The sequence below is a fragment of the Balaenoptera musculus genome, chromosome 2 (genome assembly GCF_009873245.2).
Source record: "Balaenoptera musculus isolate JJ_BM4_2016_0621 chromosome 2, mBalMus1.pri.v3, whole genome shotgun sequence".
NCBI lineage: Eukaryota > Metazoa > Chordata > Mammalia > Artiodactyla > Balaenopteridae > Balaenoptera > Balaenoptera musculus.
The window spans coordinates 171667431-171688142 of record NC_045786.1 but is presented as its reverse complement, the minus strand read 5'-3'; the positions used below and the strand labels follow the sequence as shown (position 1 = coordinate 171688142).

General features: G+C 53.1%; 2 long non-coding RNA genes across 5 annotated transcripts in view; one reads left to right on the top strand and one right to left on the bottom strand.

Annotated features, from left to right (window-relative positions):
* Positions 1-20712, bottom strand: part of LOC118889992 — a 34261-nt gene that overhangs the window by 12874 nt on the left and 675 nt on the right. For 2 of the 4 annotated variants that reach the window (XR_005018656.1, XR_005018657.1), the window contains exons 2-6: positions 18663-18768; positions 17719-18442; positions 15937-16050; positions 11150-11299; positions 2196-2268 (exon numbers count right to left, since the gene is read on the bottom strand). This is a non-coding gene — a long non-coding RNA (uncharacterized LOC118889992). Of the gene's footprint in view, positions 1-149; positions 1862-2195; positions 2269-11149; positions 11300-15936; positions 16051-17718; positions 18443-18622; positions 18769-20712 lie in introns of those variants that run through there. The other 2 variants (XR_005018654.1, XR_005018655.1) reach the window with 2 other exon arrangements.
* Positions 1-20712, top strand: part of LOC118889993 — a 25880-nt gene extending 5168 nt beyond the window's left edge. Inside the window, exons 2-3 of the long non-coding RNA XR_005018658.1 lie at positions 5038-5042; positions 20700-20712. This is a non-coding gene — a long non-coding RNA (uncharacterized LOC118889993). The remainder of the gene's footprint in view (positions 1-5037; positions 5043-20699) is intronic.

Here is a 20712-nt window from a genome sequence, read left to right as displayed (position 1 = left end):
TTCTTTCATTTCTCCTGGATCTTTGGTGCCCAGACAGTGGGGGGGATTAATTACAACCTTCCAACAGGCCCCTCAGGAGTGCCTGTGGCCATGGCCCCTCCCCGCCTCACGCCATCATGTCTTTGCTTCTTTAGATACTCATTCACTTGTTTATGGAGATACTTATTATTTTTTGATAGTACTGTGGCTTTTAGAATTGGACTAACCATAACCCTTGATTCATGACAGTCTATTACTCGACTCCTAGCATTGCCTTCTTTTATATGTTTATTTATTCACCCACTAATGTATTCCTGGACTGAACACTTGTTACTTTTTCTTCCATATTTCTTGATTTTTATTTAGATGTTTTATTTTATTCTCTCTCTTTTCTAATCCTTTCATGGAACAGACCTCAGGTCCCAGGACTGGAGGACTCAAAACCCCTCCTGCCATGCTCCCATGTGGGTCCACAGATGTCCACTGCTCATTCATTCATCCCATCCTTTCCTTTTTTTTTTTTTTTTTTTTTTTTTTTGCTTTCTTTCATTTCAGTGTTTATTTATTTATGTGTGCCCAGGGTTAGAAAAATTTGGTTTAAAGTTAACTCTCATCTCTGGTCCCTGGGTCCTTTTTCGGTTTTAACTATCTTTTGAACTCTTCCTCTGTTGTTTATCTTTTTTTCTATGTCTGGAGCATGTAGTTGGACTAATCCTAATGCTTGGCTTATAATAACCTGACATAGTCCTCCTTATATATTTTCTCACCCCCTAATTTTAAAAGTTATCTTCCTTCTTATTAATTATTTTGCGTCTTTTCCATTTTCTTCTTCCTTTCAATCATTTGTGCCCTTTCTCTTGCATCTTTCACTTTGATGGGCCACATAATCTCACCCTCACCACTGGTTTATGCATCTCGACTTCTTATTCATTCTTTCATCTAGGTTTTATTCTTTTATGGGCAAACTTTAGGTGCTATATACTTGAATTGCACGTGTTCTTAGTCCACGATGACCTGACATTGGTTCCTGTGTGGCCCTATTTATATACTGATTCAATGCTTTATTGACTTATCTGTTGATCTCCTGTGCGTCAAACTGGATCTCCTCAGGGTACACTTCCTTACCTATTTATTAGTTTCTTCACTCTTTCATGCCTTCATTCATTTATTCATCCATTCACTTATTTGGACCAGGTAACAGAGCCCAGCAAAATTACCTCCCAACCAGAACAATAGAACATTCACAGTATCTTTGACCTTCCAGCTTCTTCCCACCAAGTTAACCACCAAGGTGCGCACAACCCACAGTCCTTGACACATATGCATGGCAGATGCAGGCACAGGCAGAGTACATGTTAGTGCAGCCAGAACACCCCCCACCCCCCGGGCTCACATCCTACACAGACGAGGGTCAGAGTCCCCAGGCCCCCTTGGCGGGGCAGGTGCTTCCCCGTGGACCCCTGTGAATGGCCATCCCCGTGAGAAACCTGTTTCAAGACCCGAGAGTGCACAGAGACACACACGGTATACACGATCTCCCCGGTGGGAAACGACGGACATAGAGTTCATCTTAAAACAGACGGCTTTGTCTGTAGCCATATAAAAATATTTTGGCCTTTCAAGGCAAATACAAAAGGAACTACCCATTACCATTGCTGAGTGTCTCAGTCCCAAACAATAAAGAACTTGAAGAGGTTTTTAGCCGGAAACTTTGAAGACAGAAAATCTGCCCATTCCGCTTTCCAGACATTTCAAGGGGGGGAAGGTAAGCGAAGGTCATTGGAGCTCGAAGCCCGTTTGAGAGGCTGGTCTCTTGGCCCGCGTTTTCTCCTTGGCCCTTTGAAGGGCCCCCCCAACTAGACCACTTCCATCCTAGTCTGCCCTGCGGCACAAGAGCCAAAGGGAGACTCAGCAATGAAAGGGCCATTCATTTAGAGGAGAGAAAGAGGAAAAAATTCTTTGGGGGTCCGGCACTTGAAGCCGCCTATAGAATTCTTTTGCCACAGAGACGACACGAGGAGGCTGGGGGGGTCCTGCCTCCGAACACAAGCCCCCCAGGTCCACGCTCAACTGGGCTCACTGGGCACCCCTCTCCCCGTGAGCGGACCACGGACCAGTGCCCACCAGTCCCTCCCATGAGGCTGCTCTGGGTGGCAGCCGGGCGGCCCCCCTTGGTGATCAACCACAGAGGTGCTCCCCACGGCCCAGCAACTTACGATTTCGGAGCTGGAGGGTAATGGGGTGGCGGGTCCACGGTCATGTCCCACGGAGGATTCGAGACGGCTTCAGCTGGAAGGAGAAAGCACTGGGTCACTGAAATAGAATCTCGCCCGACGGAAGCAGGGACGCCCCAGCTTCTAGCAAGCGTGGAATTGGTGAAACCAAGCATTTCGCTTTTCATTGCACTGGCTCACTCTCACACCCGCCAAGCTCCCCACCACAACTTCCGGGGGTATTTGAAGCCGATGGGGCGGGTGTGGCGGTGTGGACACGGCTCTCAACCCAAGAGCTCTTGGGTTGGTTGGTGCCACCCATGATGCTAAGTGCCCTTTTATGGAACCCAAAGGCTCAGGGCCATTTCATGAGTGAGAGCGGAGCTGGACACACCCAAAGGCTGGGTAGAAGGCTTCCCGGCAGGGCATTCCACCATGAGGGAAAGGCACTGCGGGGCACAGCCAAGCCAGCGTTAGCATGTGCTCAGGCATGATGGGAGTGCGGTCAGCTGGGCGCCTGGCCCTGGATGAGACTAGGGAAGTGGGCTGTGGACCACACCAGGTTGTGGAGTCTTGAATGGGCAGGTGTGTCCTAAAACCGTGGGATGGAAGATGAAGAATGATGCTGCCTGGACAGACATCTTCACTTTAACAATTACATACAAATTTTCATCAGCACCATATAAAGCCTGACGGTTACATCAAGTCTTGGACTTCAAGTCTTTGCCTTAAAGTTTTTTTAAAAAGCGTTGAATAATGATAGACACATGTCATTATATACCTGTCAAAACCCACAGACTGTAGGACACAAAGAGTGACCCCGAATGATATAAACCGTGAACTTCAGTGAATAACTATGTTATCAAGGTCGGCTCCTCAGTGGTAACAAATGTGCCACATTAATGCCAGATGTTAACATCAGGGGAAATGGGAGGGGGGGGGGGGTATGGGACTTCTCTGTACTCGCCACTCACTTTTTCTGTAAATCTAAACTGCTCAGAAGAAGAAAAAAAAAGAGGCTGTTCATTTTTTTAAAATATTTTGAGGGACTTGATTTTGAACATACATTCAGTAGGCTATGTGAAGGGTGTGGCAAGGATGTGGCTGGCAGATGGTGTGTGATGGCTGAGGTTTGAACAGCTCGTAAGGTGAGGGGGAAAGCAAAAGACTGGGGCGAGAATAATAATAAAACCTAGACAAAAAGAAGAATGAAAAGGAGTGCCCCATGGTCCTCCAAGGAACCCCAAGGAAGGAAGAGAGACCCTCTCCAACCCCCGTGCCCTGACTTAAGCCATTTGGGTATCCCCCTCTGGCTGCCATTGCCCCCTATTCTCAGTGGTTCACTCACTGGGGTGCCCAAGACCTGGCTGGGCACAGAGGGCTCACCTCTTGCTTCCAATCCCTGTAAGAATTCCTTCCCTGGCCTTGAGCTTCCCAAACACTGTTTTCCCCTAATTGGTTGCTTTTATAACCAAGAAACAGAAAGTCTTTTTAAAAAATCAGTGTTAATCAAGCAGTCATCAGCCCATGGGTACCCGAGGGTAGACTGGTTTTCTAAGGGCTCTCTGGGTTGCCCGAGTTGTGCTGGACACCCCCGGGAGAGTTTCCAGCCCTCCCCAGGAGCCTGTGAGCACCCGGGGTGGCCATCTCATCATCACCACGGTCCTATGATGACAATCGGACTCCAGTCCCCGAACATGCGGCAAGACCACAGCCACTGCCTGTTCCCGTGGGACAAAGAAACGCGGGAAAGGGCTTTGGTGAGTCATTCCGGTTTGGTTCTCTCTGGTGTCTTTTAATAGGACCAGGGAAACCAAAAGCAGCTCAGAGCATCTGGGTTTTTTCCTGCTTCTGCCCAGGGGCCCCAGGAACCCTTAGAGTTCCTGATTGTCCGTAATTAACTTTCGTGCAGACCCCAGGCTGCCCCTTGAAGACGCAGCCCCGGCAAAGTCGTGCCTTGGTTTCCGAGCTGCGTGTCCCAGCCCTGGGTTTGCCGTGATGTATTAGCACCGCGGTGCCAGGCTGAAATCGTAACAGATGGAGACACTGCAGAGATGAGTCAGTGTCTGGAATCAAAGGAAAACACAAGGCCTCCTTAGAGGGTCCAGAGGCACAATTGTCGCAAGCGACTGATCGAAGACCTCATGAATGCGTGTGCTGCGCTCATAATCCACGCAGGAAGCACTGCTGCTTACACCGAAAAACACCCTCTGGGGCTTGAGAGGATTAGACAATTCTAGCTCTGCCTCTCGAAATGTTTAAAGTTCCTCTTTTCTGAGGGCAAATGGGGCCTCATTGATCTAGCATGTCTTTGGTACAAATCATCTGTGGAGGTTGAGAGCAGAGAAAGATGGAAGAGGATGATTTCTAATAAAACGGTGATTCCCAGAAATAGAGCCTGCAGTTTATACAAACAGCCTCGCCTCGGATCTCACGCTCCCTACCTGTTGAGTGAAGAGCACACTCTTACAACTTTCCCCGACAAACGCAAGCTCTTTGCAGAGCTAATTTCCTGTACCTTTGTGAAGGCCAGGGCCCTGGACATTATGGGCTCATTTATGAAAATGGGAGAGGTAACTGGGACAGCTTTTGAAATCATGTCTCCCCCTCTTGCTGGCCCTCATCAGCCCTCTAATTTCAGTTGGCCGGGCTATGGAGGATGTTTACATATGCCTCTTCCTGGAATTTCACTCTTTGCTTCAGGAGTGGGCAATTAGAGAGAATTAAGGCCTATTTGGCGTATGTTTACCGTTAATGGATAGAGTGGCAGAGGAAGCCTTGGGAAAGGCAGTCTGCCGGTCTAATTGAAGCTGGCAATTTTTCGATTCCTCATTTCAGCTTGCAGGTATTGTAGCAACCAAGGTCACAAACAAAGGCTGCAGCCCACCGTGGTAATCACCGGGTGCAGGCCTGACCGAGGGTTTGTGAGCTCTTTATGACCGCACTCTGAAGCACAAAGAGACAACTAGAGATGTTTGCAAAACGGAAGTCTGAGATGGGCAGCGGGGGCAGGACCCGGCGACTGATCGCTTTTCCAGAACTTGCCTCCCCGATGGCTGTTTCACGAAGTTCTCAGCTGAGCGAGCCGGAAGCACCAAAAGGCCCAGGGCGAGCCACACGGGATGGTGCGACCAGGCCCGCCCTCCGGGACTGCAGCCACGGGGCCAGGCTCATTACACAGCCAGAAAGGTGTCCAGGCCTGGCCGGCAGCCCCAACTGTGTGGAAGAATGTTCCATAATGCAATCCCTGCACCGCAGCACGCAGGCAGCCCCTTGGAAGCTGCTTTGGAGTGTGAGTCCTATTAGATCTGTGTTCACAAGGAAGCTGACCACGGGGCCTGGCTCATGACTGCTCCCCCACTGCCTGGCCGTGGCGGTGGGCTTCACATCCACAGCCTGCCACCCCCGGCCCCTCGGGTCTCTGGTTTTTTCCTCGTCTCTCAAGTAGAGGGGGGTTGTGGGACTTCCCGGGCGGGTCCAGTGGTTAAGACTCCGCCTTCCACTGCAGGGGGCCAGGGTTCAATCCCTGGTCAGGGAACTACGATCCCACATGACGCTCAGCACGGCCAAAAAACAATTAAAAATTTTAAAAAATAATAATAAAGTAGAGAGGGGTTGGAAGGCAAAGGACCAGTGATCTCCAGCCCTCTGATTCTAAAGACCTAGCAAACAAGCCACCCACAGATGACCACTGAGCAACTGGAAGGAATCCAGAGCCCCAAAGACCCTCAGATGACCTCGAGCCTGCACTGTCCCATTTCATAGATGGGAAAACTGAGGCCCAGAGGGCTGGAGACAGGGGCCAAGGTCACACCCACAGTGTGAGCTGAACACAGGCTGGAACCAGGTCCCAGAGAGCCAATTCAGGGCTGCTGCCTGACTCTCAGGTGCCCGAAGCACCCGATTTGAACCCTCTCCTCCGACTGACAAGGCCTGAGTAGCAGGGATGTGCCCTGCTCTCAGCCAGGAGGCCAGTGGGGGCCCAATCTGGACACCTGGGGCCCTCCCTCCCCTCCTCTGGGGAAAGGGCCCTTGCCTTTCTAGCGCTGACATCCCATGCTTCTTCTGCCTCAGAGATACAGAGAACTGACAGGCTACTGCCTCATTTTACAGATGGGGAAACTGAGACCCAGCAGCCAGCAGTAACAAAGATACTGGCCCAGACTGAGACCCAGGACTCCTTCCCCTCATGGCAGGGGACTTTGCCCCTGGTTCCTCCAGAGGGGCCTGAGCCCTCGGGGCAATTTGGGCAGTGGTGGTGCAAACTGTTTTCCCTCCACCTCAGAGGGTCCCCTTGCTCAGGGCTGCCCCCGACCCCGTGGGCCCTGCCGACTCCCCCTCCTTACCCCTTCTAACTGCAAACACCAGCCCCGTGATCCTGAGCCCCAAAACCCCCAATTTCTCAACCCGGTAGGAATGCCTCCTATCCCCACCCACAGGACAGCACCGAGAAAGGGCTGGGAAGGCAGAAGGACCAGCACAGCCGTGGTCCCGGATGACCAGCACAGACGTGCAGTCTCTGGCCCCCTGACTGGCCTCCTTGCCCCAACTTTCAACCCTAGAGTTCCGTCTCCTTGGCTGTCTCTTGGGCATCAGGTCTGGTTTCATCAGCTTCTTGTTACAGGCACAGCTACCCCCGATTGCTCCTCCTGAGAAAAGAAAGCCCTAGAACGGGGGAGCACGGTGCATTGTCCAGGGTCGCGCCAACGGGGTGGCTGGTTAGACGTGCATCGTGTCACCCCTCGCCTGCGCGCCTCGGAGCTCCCGACACACACACAAGGGCGCACACACAAGGGCGAGGGGCCCTCAGCAGCGCCCCGGCACTCCCCCCCACAAGAGGGGAACACACACACTCCTCCGTTTCAGGGGAAGGTAATTGAGGGTTTCCTTCTTTTCATGGGAAGAAAAAGGCACCTTCTATTGAGAGAATGTATTCACAGAACCTGGGAAAAACTCATCTGCACTCAGCCTCCCAATTATCCCCAGGTGGCTGTTCTCCATGGGGGGCTCCCCACATTCCTTTCTGCTGGGCCTTTGTTTCCATCTGCACCGCCCTGGGAGCTCCCAGGCTAAGTCTCCTCCTTAAGCCCCTGCAAAGACCCCTATTCACTCCGCAAAGAGACGCCAGGCAAAGGTGGTGGGCAGCCTTCCTCCCCCGCTACCCCGGCCCCCCGACTCCCAGGAAGGAGGACTTAAGAAACTCTCCATCTGATTTTTTTTCTGAAGCCCAAGAAGAATGGGGAGAGCAATTAAGAGAGTCATGACTACACCCTCCACCACCCTCCTCCCCCATAATTAATTCCTCTCTCCCACACCCTTCCCCCAAGTCAGGGCCTACCCCGGCCTCGGCTACCCGGCACCTGCTCTGCTCTGGACCGCCAAAGCCCTCAGTTAGTTCCCCGAAGCGTGGCTGCAGTGAAGACTGGGATAAGGGACCAAGTGTCTAAAATCTGGAAAGCACTAGGAATTCCAGGCTGTGCGGGAATCCCAAAGATGGGCCTCTCGGGCACTTCTCTGTGCTCACCTGGGCACAGAGAAGGGGACCCTCCACCTCTGCTGGATCCCAGTGAACTCGGGACCTCTCCCGCTGGCGTTGCAGGGTGTGGGGATGGCTGGGAGGCTATACCGTCGGAGGCCAGCCTCCTCCCCGTGGATTCCCAAGGGCACCCTCGTCCCCTCCACTCCTGGCTCCGAAACACTGACTCGCTCCATACCCGGGAGGAGAGGCTACCTCTGCACACCCCTTCCTTCAGACCCCTCCCCCCCGAAAGGGCCTGGCTTCTTGAAGACACACTCAGGCAGCTGGGACTTGGGACTGCCCATTGGAACTGGGCACCAGAGTAAAAAGCCTCCCCTCCTTTCCTACCCAGACCGGCCTCTCCCTTTCAAAATGGGGACCCCACGCTTGAGATGGCCTCATTTGGACAGATACAACTCTTTTCCAGAATTTTCCATCTGCTCAAAGCAGGGATGGGAGATCAGGCTGGACTCAACTCCCTTAGCTCCTTGAGGACAGGGGACGGGGCTCAAAGACGCAGAAGGAAAAGGGAACCAGTTCTTGGGACTCATTTGCAACTTGTTCAATGTCAGTCTTCTGAAAAGAAAATGCTCCCAGTGCCCCAGAGCCTTCCTGATTCAGCTGACAATGCCCGGATTGGACATGTCCACTGCCCTTTAACCCTTTGGGGCCTTAATTTGTCTCCCTCCACACCCCCTTCTGTGTAAGCCGCCTTCCTCTTTTCAAGGAAAAATTCATTAGCAAGCTCATTAAAGACGGGTGATTTTTTTTTTTTTTTCTTTCTGGAAGTCAGATCGCTCATAAAAAAAACCCACATTTAAGTTCCTTCATGTAAATGAATGAATAAGAAACACATGCATCCTGTTGCCCTTAAGTCTTGCCAGTTTTTGACATTATTTAGAGAAATGTGCTTGGAAATACATTTGGGGTTTGAATCACAAGTCAGGAGGCACTAGGTCAGGGGCCCTGAAAGCTGCAATCAGCCCCACAAGCAACCTGCAGGTGGGCAATTGGAGGGTGAGAAGGGGGCATTTTCTTCCTTTCCGAGAGCGCAGAGGCTGAGCTATGCTCTCGACCCCCTTTCTCATCCACCTCGGGGGAAGCAGGTGGGACCCGAGGGCCAGCTTTTGGGCAAGACCACCAATCTCTTCCCTGATACCTGTGCCCACGCGGAAGCTTTCAGCTAGAGGTGGCCCCGGGGACCAGCTCAACACAAAGACAAATGGCCAAAGAACCCCTCGTGCCAAGAGGACAGGGTCCTCTGCCTGTCTGACCGGCCAGGGTATCATTCCACCCCTTACTGCTCAGGGATGCGCCAACCCATCAAAAAGAATTTTCCTGAAAATGATCATTTCTTTCAACACTTGTGATAACGGCCTTTCTGCAATTCTTGGGCTGATCGGCTGCGAAGCTGATGGATGATGTTACATTTCAACTTCTTTAATGGAGAACTTGACCTATTTTTCTCTGTTTTCTGCGTAATAACACACAAAACCCAGAATATGTGTTTACCTGAGACTGAGCATTCACAATGTCTCTAAATACAACACACACCCCAAACACAGGCCACCCCAAATCCTGAGGAGGATGAGGGGCGGGGGGCTGGCAAAGTCTGGGACTGGCTGGGGACCTGCCTCCACCTTGACTCTGCCCGTCGGCCCAGCCCACCTTGAGGGGGTCCCGAGACATCCCTGAGGGAGAGTCCAGGAGCCGTGGGCATTTGGCTCCTTCCAATGAGCTACACGGATCTTTCTGGTAAGCTCTGGATATGACACCCCAGAGCCCGCATCCTGCCCTTTGTAAGCTCCCCTCCCGGCCTCTCTTCCACGTCACTGTGTTTGCAGATGGCAAATGCCAGCTGCGGAGTAAATGTCACGGGGCAGAGTCTGCCCGGTGCCCCTTTCCCTGGAGTTAGACCTGGGCACACCCTCTCCACCTCTCTGCAGCCTGATGGGCTCTCCGGGGAGTGAAAACAAGCCGACAAAGGCATCAGCCCCCGGGTTTGGATATCTCTACCCCTCTTTACCTGCACTGCTGGGTGTTATTAAAAAATACCATCCCTACCCCATTTCCAATTCAGGGGAGAAGGGCAGGGCTACAGAAGAGCTGTCTCCAAAATCTGGTTGACGAAAGAGCCTTATGGAAGCTGCGCTGGAAACCGGAGACCCTCAGGGAGCGCAGGGGGTCCAGCCGCTCTGCCCACTGGGCAGCGGGTCACACACAGGCGGGCGCACCCCGAGGCAGGGCCCCCGGCTCCGACGTGAGCCCCGTTCGTCACCTTCCCTGTCACAGAGACAGACGCCGTGTATGAGCATCAAGGTGGTTTTGGGGGGGTGTTGGCATCGGGACCAGGACAGTGCTGGGCCCACTGGAGCCTCCATAAACATCTGGGGACTTGAGTCAACTTCGCCTCCCATCATCCAGGCCTTTTCTATCTCCCCCCTGGACCACCCCGGCCGTCTAAGCGCCCCAGTAGCTACCCCAAATGTCTCAGATGTGGGGCACAGAGCCAGCTGCACTCCACTGGGGCTGCTGGCTCTGAAAACACCCCCAGGCCCCTCCGTGAGCCCTGCCATGGGCTCCGTCGCCCGGACCCCAGAAAGCAAGGTGCCCTCAGCGGAGCCCCCTCTCTCCCTGTCCGCCTTGCTTAGCTGCCACACAAGCCACGTCACCGCATGGGACCTCCCGGGGCACCGGATTAGACCCTCTAGTCCTTAAGGCAAAGCTGGTCTTGGGCACCCAGAGAAGAGTCCCAACCCTGGGCCTCCCGGGGCTCCATTAACGCATCTTGAATAAGTGAACCCCAGATAAACAAATAAGGAGTCCCTGAGTGAATCGTGGGGCTGTAATCCCCTGCTTCCTTCTGCTCTACCATTACTGATTTTATTTAAACAAACAAAACATTCCCATCTCATTGCAATTTCAGGGGTGAGGAGAAGAGGCCAAGAGAAGAACTCACTCAGAAAACCACTATCTGATTAGAAGACATTATCAAGGCCTCATGTGTGAGAAACCAGCTTTCTCACAGCGACTGACATTACCATGGCTTGTGGGGAGAAATGTTTTTCCAGCTACAGAGCAAACAAGCATTCCTGCTTCCACATCTCCAAAGCAGCCCACTAGCCTGGATTAGGAGGGCAAATGCACCATTATTCATTTCATTAACATGCTCAGTAAAGTTTTGTGAGGACCTACTATGTGCCCGGCCCGAGCTGGTTCTCAGGGGCCCAGACCTGAAGGGGACGCTCCCCACTTACCGTGCTGGCCCACAAGGGTCTCAGCTCTAGACAGCTTCCAGAACCCCAGCCCCATGTTTGGTGTAGAAGAGGACTTGCCCTTGGAAGTGACCCCTCCCAGGTTAAATGTGTACATCCTTGAACCGACAGATGCGAGCTGAACCTAATGGAATCGTAGTGTCCCAAAAAAGCAAGAAACTCACCCCAAACCAGGAGGGAGTCGCGAGGCACCAGGTGGGCATGATATGCCAGGTGACCGTCCTGAAGGAGCGCTGGTCCAGGGCAACTCTTCTGCCTCTTCCGTCCAGTTCTTCAGCTGACTGTCGCCGCCAGGGTGTCGAGGATGGGCTGACCTTGGGGAGGGGCAGAAGGTTAGAACGCCGGCAAGGCGAGCCCCCAGAAAAGCCACACACACCCCCAGAAAACACACGGAGCCCAGTCTCACCTGCAGCCTGGTTTTCGGTGGAGGGAGGTGGCGCGTAGGGATGGCAATGACAGGAAAAGGTGCAAGAAGAGAAGCGACAGGCCAGGTGGCAGCCCCCAGACCGGCCATGAGGCCGCAGGCAAGGCAGAGCCTGGGACTCGCGGGTACAGGACGGCCGTACAGGCAGGCCCGGTAGGACATGATGACAAGGGGTCTGGGGGGCTTGGGGTGGGGGGAAGGGAGCAGGACAAAGGTCTGGCTGCAGCCCACGGGCACTCAGAGCCTGGGAGGCCAGGCCCATGGGAGGGGGCCTCTGAGGATGGTAGGGGAGGTGGTTTGCCAGCGGGGCTTGTGCCATGAGCACTGGAGACCAACCGGAAACTTGGGAGACCCCGAGGGGGAGGGCCTCCTTGCCCTGGGGGAGAGGCAGGCAAAAGGCAAGCAGCTGGGAGGTGGGCGGGGCAGCAGGCAGGGCCAGGTAACCACAGGTGTGGGCTCAGCCAGGAAAACCAGCCTGTTAGGCAGAGGGCTGGATGGGTGAGACCCAGAGGGTCCCAAGCCCAGTGACTGGGGCACAGAGAAGGGGAAATGGGTCAGGTCGGGCAAGCAGAGCCCCAGGTGGGCAGTCAACCTAGCAAGGGGGGGGGGGAGGGGCCAGAGGAGGGGCCGCCAGGGAGAGCAGAGCAGGTGGACAGCCAGGCAGAGGCGGAGCCTGCAGTGCTCCCTGGAGGTTCCCGGCCAGGGGCCCTCGACACTGGACATGGCCCAGCCCACAAGTGGGGGGCAAAGGAGCTGGATTTAGCCCCAGGGGGAGGAAGGCATCATGGAGGGAGGGGTCCAGCTCACGGACCCCAACTCAAGAGGGAGACCTGTGTGGCCAGAGCCCAAGGGGACATACACCACAGCTGCCCCTGTGCCGCCACCCTCATCCTGAACTTCAGGTGTGGGGGTCCAGATCAGCCATGAGCACTCAGCTTACGGGATGGGGTGGGAGGCCAAGAGGGCCAGAGGGGCTGGCTGGGGCCTGCGGCCGAGCCCTGGAGAAGGGCAGGTTCGCGGCTCGCCGCCCGCCCCCCGGGGTTTGAATTAAAAGGGGGCCAACCGGCCAAACCAGGCCCGCCCTCGCACCCCACCCCGCCTGCCTCGCCTGCATAGCGGGAGTCCGCTGCTCCCGCGCCCGGGAGCCACGAGGCCACCCTGGGCAGAAGCAACCCCCTGGCCCCCGCCACCCCCCCCGGGACACAGAGGCCATCAGGGGATGCGCTAGGGGTGGCAGTGCCCAGCCCGGGGCCGGGCCGTGGCTTGCTCAGTAAGGATCAAACTGTTGGATGACGGGATGGACGCATGAGTGAACGAAGGGGTGAGACTGGTGAGCCCCACTCAAATGGGGCTGGGGGTGGGGCAACGCCACTCCTCTCGGTAAAAGGACATCCACCCTCCACCCTTTTGGACCTAAAACTTTTTGGCATCCTCAACAACCTCCCGCCTAGCAGCTCAAGTATGGCAGTCAAGTTCCTTCATTGACTCACCTGTCCAAACATACATCCCACATACTCTTACTGAACCCCACTTTGTGCCAGGCTGGTGCTGGACACCCAAAGGAGAAGTGCTGGCCTAGGACACCCCCAGAGGCCAGATGAGGAATGGTGATGGAGTACAGAAGAAGAAGGTAGATGGAGAAAAGGGGCAATAAAAGCAGAAAAAAAAGAAAATCAGAAGAATTGGTGTCGAGGGGATCTCCTGAGCCTCTGGGATTGACTTAAGGTGGATGCTGAGACCAGTGGGCCCTGGGAGTCACGGGCCCACTCAGGAAGCCTGACAGGACCTCTGGGCTGTAAGAGTGGGGCACAGGGGTCCCGTGTGCATAGGCAGCTGGGAGCAGCATCCGTCCAGGCACAGAAGGGGACCACAGAAACAAGGATGCAGGTTAAAAACAGGCTGCCATACACTCAAGAGCAAGTAGCACAGACCCCTCTGCTGGTGGCCCAGAAGTTGAATTCAACTGCCTTCCACCCCCTCCCCAGGTTCTCAAGTGCTGGAATATTAATGACTTTGGGACATGTATTTTAATTAGTATGTATGTGAGGGTGAAAAGGGTCCTATGGGTTATTTTTTTTTTTCCTATTTAAAATAAATCCTCTTTTAGAAACACCAGGAACTGCTCTATTATTTTACTCTCCAAAAAGTGCACGGAGGAGTGTAGGTTTTTGTGGGATCCCTATTCTCAGAGGTGCCCACCCTCATCCAGTCCCCAAGTCCAGGCAACATCTGGGTCACCGCCACCAAAAGGAGTGGAGTTGCCCCAACTGGCCACCTGGGCCTCCTTCAACATTTTCATTTAGGGGGCTGGACGAGGGTTGGTTTTGTTAACTTGGAAAGAGCATCAAATTCTGATCCATGAATGCCAGGGAACCTTTAGCCAACAAGTAAGTTAAGGAAGTTTTCAACTAAAGTTTTCTTGCACCAAAACACCTCACTTTTTCCCTTAGTTGTTTTTTTTTTCCCCATTTGGCTGAAGGCCTGGGTAGAGGCTGAAGTTTAATTGGAGTGATCTCATCTTGATTGATCTGCCTTGGGGTGAGAAACATCCAGAACTCAGGATTCATAAGGGCAAGTTTCCAACTCAGGCACACTTGCTCTAAAAACATTACTGGGGGACTTCCCTGGTGGTCCAGTGGTTAAGACTCCGCACTTCCAACGCAGGGGGCGCGGGTTCGATCCCTGGTCTGGGAACTAAGATGTCACATGCCGCAGGGTGCGGCCAAAAAAAAAAAGGTAATAACAATTAAAAATAAAGACATTCATGGGCTCCTGGGAGTCCAAGAATCAGGACAGAAAGGGAGAATTGGAGGGGGGGGGGGGCGCGCAGGACATATGGGAGGGGCACATTTAGGGGGTAAAAGGAGTGACTACAGGTTCTGGTGCTGGATCTGAGTGGTTCTGACAAATAGCTGGCCCTCTCATCCCTCTCATCCTATGTGGGGGCCAAATGTGAGCCCCAACCGTGCCCTTCCCTTGGTGGGGGCACTGGAGAACCAATACCCATCCATTTCCTGACCTGGAAGGAGCATTCCATGGGCACTGACCCTGTGATCATTCTTCGGGGTCTATGCCTAAGCCTTTTCTACCATTTGGGGATCTTAAAGCCTCAACACCAGTGAGTCCTAAAAACAAGTCTGGTGTGAGGCAGAGTTGGAAACGTGCACCCCCATCTCTCTGCTTTTGGAAAACGGATCCCAGAGGCCTGAAACGCCCTGGCCCATTGCTGGTCTGCGTGTAGGGTCGAACAAAAGAACTTTCTGCAAAGCAGCCCTACCTGTGGCCCAAAGCTGCCTGCAACTTTCCACCCCGCTCAATGGATCGCGAGCTGGGACAGAGGCAGAGACTTAAATGGGAAGCAAAATGAATCCTGGGCTCCAGCACCAAAATTAGAAGTGTGGCTTCAGACCCACGTAGCCCGTGCCCTGCGGCCGCGGCCCTGCGGCACTTATTATGATAATCAGTGTGTTTTTCCTTCCCAGACAAAGAAGGCTCCTTATGAGGCGAATATTGGAATCCAGCAGCTACCTCATTAACGTCTGCAGCCTCTTCCTTGACAAGGCCCAAGATTAGCCCTGTGTTCATTAACGGAAAAGGGCGGAAAGTGGAATAAAACTGAAAAACACAGCTGGGGGGAGGGGGAGGGCTCTTTCTGTTGGCCATTCATTCATTGAAAGACTCCGTGTAGCTTCGGGATTTAATCACCAGCCGAGGGGGCTGAGGAGCGTTTAACCAGGATGCAGGAGGTAAAGAGGTTAAACCTGATAGAAGGAGTTAAAAACCCAAAATGGGGCAATTTGATTTGAAAGCTTCCTGGGATTTGTCACTGGGATAATCAATTTTAAACCCTTTTTCCTGTTTACTTTCTTTTTGCCTAACCCAAGAAGAAACCCCTTTCTCTGGATGTGGGGTTTTTTTTTTTCGGTGGGTTTTCATATTTTCTGAGTCTCCCTTTCCTACTTTTTTGTCTTTGGTGCCTTTTTCTATTCTTTGCTTCTTTCTCTCCCACTGCCCCCTCCCCCCCACTTCTTTCTTCTCTCTTTGGTCCTCCCTGTGGGAACTTAACCTACAAGAAAATCTGATGATGATCCCAATTGTATTTTCTCATGAACACTTTATTGAACTTATTTCAAGTCCCTCAAATAGTGGGACTTAAAATCTTACCTGCAAGACTGCCCACCTGACCTGCCAGGTAAAGACACCCTATTCTGCAACTGAGAAAAAGGTGGCTTGGAAAAAACTGACCTACCCCAAGGCCTCAGCTCTAGGTGGTTTAGACTCCAACCCAGGGTGAGCTGCTAAGAGGCAGGTTCTAGAAGGTGAGGGGTCTGGATACTCCAGTTCCTACGAGAAACTAAGAAGGAGGAAGGCCAGGAGCAGGTGACTCTGTGAAGCCTACAGGGGCGTGTCTGTCAAGAGAAGTGACTGGAGCTGGAAAATGTGAGAGAAACACTGGATACGTGTCTGTGTGTCATGTGCCCATGAGCCGGAAACGTGTCCAGGGTTAACCTCCAGAAAAGTCATTACCTTAGTGACAGCCGATCAGCGGAGTAGAAGAGGTCAGGAAGCAGTGGGTTGGAGAGGAAATTGGAGGTGAGGAAGGAAGACAGCGAGTGTAGACAGGCCTTTCGAGAAGCTTGGCTGCGAAAGGAAAGAGAGAGTGGCTAGAAAGCAGGGCAGGAGGGGCCCGGAGGCTCAGAGCTGCCGACAGAGCAAAGTTAGGAATTCGGAGGGAATCGCTGCTGGCCGGGAAGGCCAGGTCTGAGACAGGAAGGGCCAGGGCAGGGGACGCCTCTCCCTTTACTATGTCAGATGCCTCAGATGCCCTAATCTGAAGGCCGCTTGAGGGCCTCTTCCCCTAGGAGGCTCAGGCCAGCCCCGGGTCCGGACAGGGAGTTGTGAGGTTCAAATGAATTGATGGTTGCAAAAAGGCCTTTGCCAACTGCAAAGGGAGACATAAATGCTCCCTGTAATTACTCACTGGTAGCAGGACGCTCAGTTTTACAGCCCACTCAAATCTCACTGGGGCCTGGGTTTTCACTGACCATAAATTATGCGTCCTTACATTAAGGATGTAAAACCCAGTGGTAAAAGCTCCTGCCAGCCTCTGGAAGACAAAAGGTCCCTCCTAATAGCCTGGATTAACTCACAGCAGATCTCCGCCCACTTCATTTGTCACCTTCCAAGTCATCCTTCACCTTCATTTTGCCACATAATCCAATCAGCCCCCTTTCAGAAGCCCGGGAGCTATTGTCTACACCAAGCCGGGTTTCTCTAAAGCAGCCCAAGTTGTTTTTGGTCTCGTCCGGACAAAACTGGTTGGCTTAAAAGGGGACGAAAGAAAGTGCCGGTCAAACGAGGACCCCAATTAGCTTCCAAGAGACTGTTTTCATCATCTTTGTATCACATACCAGGCCTGGTGTGCGGGGCATATTGTAGGCGGTCCAGAAAATGTTTGTTGAATTAATTCTGTTTTTATTTCTTCTGGAATTTACTTATTGAGCGCAAACACAGCACCTAGTGGGTGCTAGCTGTTATTAACTGAGGGGGGACAGGGCTGGGCATGCGATAATCAGGGAGAGCTTCCTGGTGTTAAGTATCTCGCAATTTCCACAGCAATTTACAAAGCACTTTCATAGTGGTTACATCATTTGGCCTTCAAAAGCGCCCTGTGGGGTAGATAAACGCGGGGGTTTTTTTGTGTTGTTTTTTTTTTTTTTTTTTCCCTAATCCCCATTTAGGCCATGAAAAGAACTGAGACTTGGAGAAGTTAAGCAACGTATTTAAGGTCACACCATTATTGAGAGGTGAGGCCAGCACATGGTACCAGCATTGGGGCCACCCAAGACCCCCAAGACCACCCTGGGCAGCTGGGATTTCAAACAGCCTGCCCCATTGTCAAACATTTGATTGGAAATCAAAGGGCTCTTAGTATAACTCTGGGGCAGGGGGTAAGGGGCAGACACAAATGGCACCCAGGGTCCAACTCTGACCCCTTCTCTTGCCAGCAACGTGACAAAATGCTTACGCTCCTCCAGCCTCAGCGACCTCACTGTAAATGTGAATCAGTCCCGTCCCCTAGGGAGGGGCACTCTGTTCAAATACGTCTTCTTGCTCTCCATCTTTTAGAGTTACTCAAATCGATGCCAAATTCATTCTCACCTGTAAATGAGGCAGCCTCACTCACATGGACATCGGACATAGAAATAACATAGGCACAGAACATCGAAAGTGCTCTGGAAATGACCACATGCACCATGCATGTCCTTACTCAAGTCAGCCCAGCACCCGTCTGGGTTCAGCCCCTACCTGGTGCAGGGAGAGCCCCGTGGACTAGGGCTGTCCGGAGCGCTGTGGGAGAATAAATAAGAGGTGTAAGACAGGTGAGAGGGGTAGGGATGGACTGGCCAACCAAACTGTTTCAACAAACATTTGTTGACTGCCTCCTCTATGCCTGGCCCTACCCGAGGCTGCTTGGACTCATTCAATACTCACAACACCCTGGGAGGTTGCTCTTCTCAACCCCGTTCCCCAGAAAGGACAGGGTGATCTCAAAGGTGGTGGGGATGCCCTTGGCAGTTCAGTAGCATGGTGTGGGGCACATGCTCATTCCAGAAGCCCACCCCGGGCCTTGGAATTGCCAGTGAGATGCTGGTTAAGCCCTTGGCCCAGGTCCCCCTCCTGAGAAGTTCCCAAGGGGACCCTTCCATTCAGAACATCACGGGGGTAACAACGGGGTGGACTGAGAAAGACTGACACCTCCCTGGGGTTGGAAACCCTCCAGGTCGCTGACATGTTAACACAAGCAGAGACACATAGAAAAGCAGTCATAGCATCAAGGCAGAAGCATAGCAAAGGTCCGGCGTTAATGACCAACGCCCCCTCACTAGGGCATTGGTTTAAGCCGTTAGCCAAGAGGGACAGCTGGTCAGTTCTGGTCCTCTTCATCCTTCGTCGTCCTGGTCCTGGGGGTCACTGCCAGTGGCTGCTTTGTATGCTGGTGGCATCCAGGAATCCATGCTCCTAGCATGCTCTGCAATAGATCAAAGGTTAGAGGACCCACTTACAAGCCCAAGTCTCAGTATTAATTAAACTTTAAATGAATTAATTACAACTAAAACTAATTAGTTAAATTTTTAAATTGCTAATTTTAACTGCTAATGGGTCTGGGGGTGGTGCAAGGAGGGTGGCAGGGGTGAGGGATTCTGCCCACCATGTTGTGTGTAAATTGCCACAAGGAGGGGTCGAAGTACCATGAGGTGGAGGTGAGCAGCAAGAACCTTGGCATCAACTTGGCATCCAGAGGTGGTCCTTGAAGACAGGGAGGCAAACGGATGATGTCATCCTTGAAGAGAGACCCTATGGCAGGGAGGGGGTGGGATTAGAAACCATCTTGATGACCTCTAATGGCCAGCACAGGAACAGCAGAGGGAGGGAGGGGGCAGTCAGAGGGAGAGGCAGGGGGGTAGTGAGGAATAGGGGAAGGGAAGGAAGGGGGGAAGAGGGAGAGGTGGAAGGGAGAGGAGGGAGGAGGGAAGAATGGGAGAGAGGAAGGGGACGGGAAAGGAGGGAGGACGAAAATGGGAGGGGAGGTGGGGGAAGAGGAGAAAAGGGAGGGGGAGGAAGGAGAGAAGAGCAAAGGGGAGGAGGGAGAGAAATGGGAGGGGGTAAGGAAGATTTGATTGACAGGGCACAAGTGTTCGCTGTGTGCGCATGCGCAACCTGAAGCCCGTTTTAGCGGGCCGAGAGCCATTTTCAGACACAGACCGCTAGGGGGCGCGCGGCCAGCACCCAGAGCCCAAGAGCACAGACACCTGCGGCGTGCGCGCGGGAGACAACTTCTGCGCCGCCACCCGCGCCTGGCCCGCAGCTGCCAGGGGCACATATGGCATAAGATGGGGGGGCCCAACAGGTCTCAGGCTAGGAAGGGGGACAGGGGCCACCCCAGCTCATCGCGCAGGGCCGCTGTGTCCCCTAAACGTCACGCCTGCCATCACCAGCCAGAATCCACCTGTAGACATCAGGCAGCACGCCCCCAAACACGTCCTGGGGTCCTTCTGCGCCCCCCTACTGTCATCTTGCACCAGAGAGATATGAGGATTTCAAGGAGACAGTCGCCATAAGGGTTTTTCCAGAACAAGATTCCACTTTTAATAGGTAAAAACACAGAAATCTTGGCTCCAACCTCCAGAAAATGCAATTAAACATAAATTAATTAAAATTATAAAGGTCCAGTTCTCAGTACACTATTTTCACTCACTTATGCTCTCTGGACGCATGCTACAAAATATGGTACCACTAGAAAATAATATAAAGGCGACCAAAACCGCCTAAAATTATCCAGACCACCATCGAGCCCCCCACCCCAAATCTCGCCTCCCTTCTACGTCACAGTAAGAATTTCAAGACCCCCGCACGATGGCGCCTAACGAACCATTTTAGAGCCTCTACATCCTACTCAAATGAGCCACATCTTCCTAAGACCCTCAAAACCAAAACCGACCGAAAATAAACTAGTCTGCGTCCACGCTCTTCCACGACACCCTAGGTCATGCAACCAGTGCCGATCACGGCATCTCTGCCCAGCGCGAATCCTGCAACCGCTCCCCAGTGAACCCGGGGGTCTTAAAACATTTCCCCCTTAGGTAAATGAATTCAGAATTCTCCAGTAAATCCCACGCCCGACCCCCTCCAGCAGGAGAACAAAGGCCACCTCCCCTTCCCACCCCGCCCCCCAAAATTCCGCAGTGCCACCAGCGCCCCCTGGCGGCCAGCCAGAAAACCTTCCAGAAACCTGCCACGTAGCAACCCTCTCACGCTCCCCCTCCCCAAGCCCGCCGGCTCAGAGTGGGGAGGGGGCGACGTGGGGGGGGGGGGCTTGACAGGGACAAAGGGAATGGCAAAAGGCGACTTTATCAAAAGTCAAAAGCACACAACATGTCAGAATCTTCCAGCGACCATCACGCAACACTGAAAAGACCCCCGACCCCCAATTCTCAGCTCCCAGTGCCCAGACCCCCCCAACACGCCCCCTTTTCTGTATTTCTCTCTTCCCTCTTAATTAACCTCTCCCAGACCCAAGGACACAGCCTTATCTCCACCCCAGCCCACCCCCTGCTTCTATTCTGCCTTCGCCCCCAATTACTTGACCCTCCCCCCAGCCGCCCTTCTCTACCGAACTCATCCTAGGGGGGCTTCTGGTAGGTTTGCACTTGGGCGCCACATCTCCACTATTTAAATAAAACAGATGATACCAGGTAGCAATTTTACTGTCTAAATTTTGACTGGAGTAGGCTTTGCACT